We start from the raw sequence: 1,417 nt of genomic DNA on the forward strand, positions 1-1,417 counted from the left end.
GTTGAGAGAAGCCAGATGAGGTGGCTTGGACATGTGGTCCAGATGCCTCCTGGACGCCTCCCTGGTGAGGTGTTCCAGGCAGATCCCACCAGGAGGAGGCCCCAGGGAAGACCTAGGACATGCTGGAGAGACTATGTCTCCCGGCTGGCCTGGGAACGCCTTGGGATCCTCTGGGAAGAGCTGGATGGAGTGGCCAGGGAGAGGGAAGTCTAGGCTTCCCTTCCTAGGCTGCTGCTCCTGCAACCCGACCTCGGATAAGCGGAAGAAGATGGATGCATGGATGGATGGATGGATGTTTTTATGAGAGTAATAATCCACTGAAAGTACAGTTTTAGTGATGGATAGAACAAACTAAGCAAAGCCTTCTTTTGGTCACTGTTTAAACCAGTCCTCTTTTTTCTTTTAAAAACTTCTTCGCTATCTCCCCTATCATTCTCCCAAAAACAACGGCTGAAAGAAGACGTTAATTACGCATGCGTAAACGGATATCCGCTGGCTGCAGCCGGGTGCATCACAAAATAGAAGTCAACCTGGGAAAGAGGATAAAAATAAATAAACAAAATAAAGCAGACTCAAGTAATATAGTAAAAATGAGAAGAATATTGGTTGAAATTAATGCGAAATCATTGCAGGGTAACTAAAATGTAACCTAAGGTAAAAGTTTTCTATTATTTAATGTGTCAAAATTTGACACATTAAATTGATGCAGTTATGGAGGAAGGGATTAGCGTGGATGCTGCTAAAGCGCCAGTTTTATCAGAACTTGACGACATTTCTTTGTCAAAAACAACAAAAGTCGAGTACTTACATGTCTATAGTCACCATGTTTTTTGCGTTATTCCTCAGTAGCTGCGCAGGCGCAGCTTGCTAGCGGCTACGTCACGTGCTTTGTTGCTGTGATTGGCCCGTAGAGATGTGACAGACAGAACGTTCACCCAATCATACTCCGAGGATTTTTCAAAGCCTCTGCCTTTTCTCAAACGTTTCCTATTGAAACTTTCCTAAATGGATGTGTGAAACAAATCCATCTGGCCTGTCAGGCTGACACACAGGATTAAACAGTACACTCCATATTATCAGCAAAAACCCCACAGGACTATGCTCTCACATACATTATGGATTACAGCCAATATCCACAGGAAAGACAGAGGCTTAGGGATTCACTCAAGCAACAGAATGCAAGCTTTACATTGAAATGTACACTTGGGGAAAAGTGAAACAAACATAAAACAGTCCTATTTTTTAAAGGAACAAATATAATCAACAGAATTTAAGGTCTAATCCAGAACCACACTCCAGTTCAGCAGGTAGCGGTAATGCACCTTTCAGCTGGTCTGCCACCCGCCAAAAGACTCCAAAGAAGAAAAAGCATAAGAAGGAACAGTTAAAGCCTTCTGTCCCGTTCCACACGGTCGAA

The sequence above is a fragment of the Cheilinus undulatus genome, linkage group 19, assembly GCF_018320785.1.
Source record: "Cheilinus undulatus linkage group 19, ASM1832078v1, whole genome shotgun sequence".
Classification (NCBI taxonomy): Eukaryota; Metazoa; Chordata; class Actinopteri; order Labriformes; family Labridae; genus Cheilinus; species Cheilinus undulatus.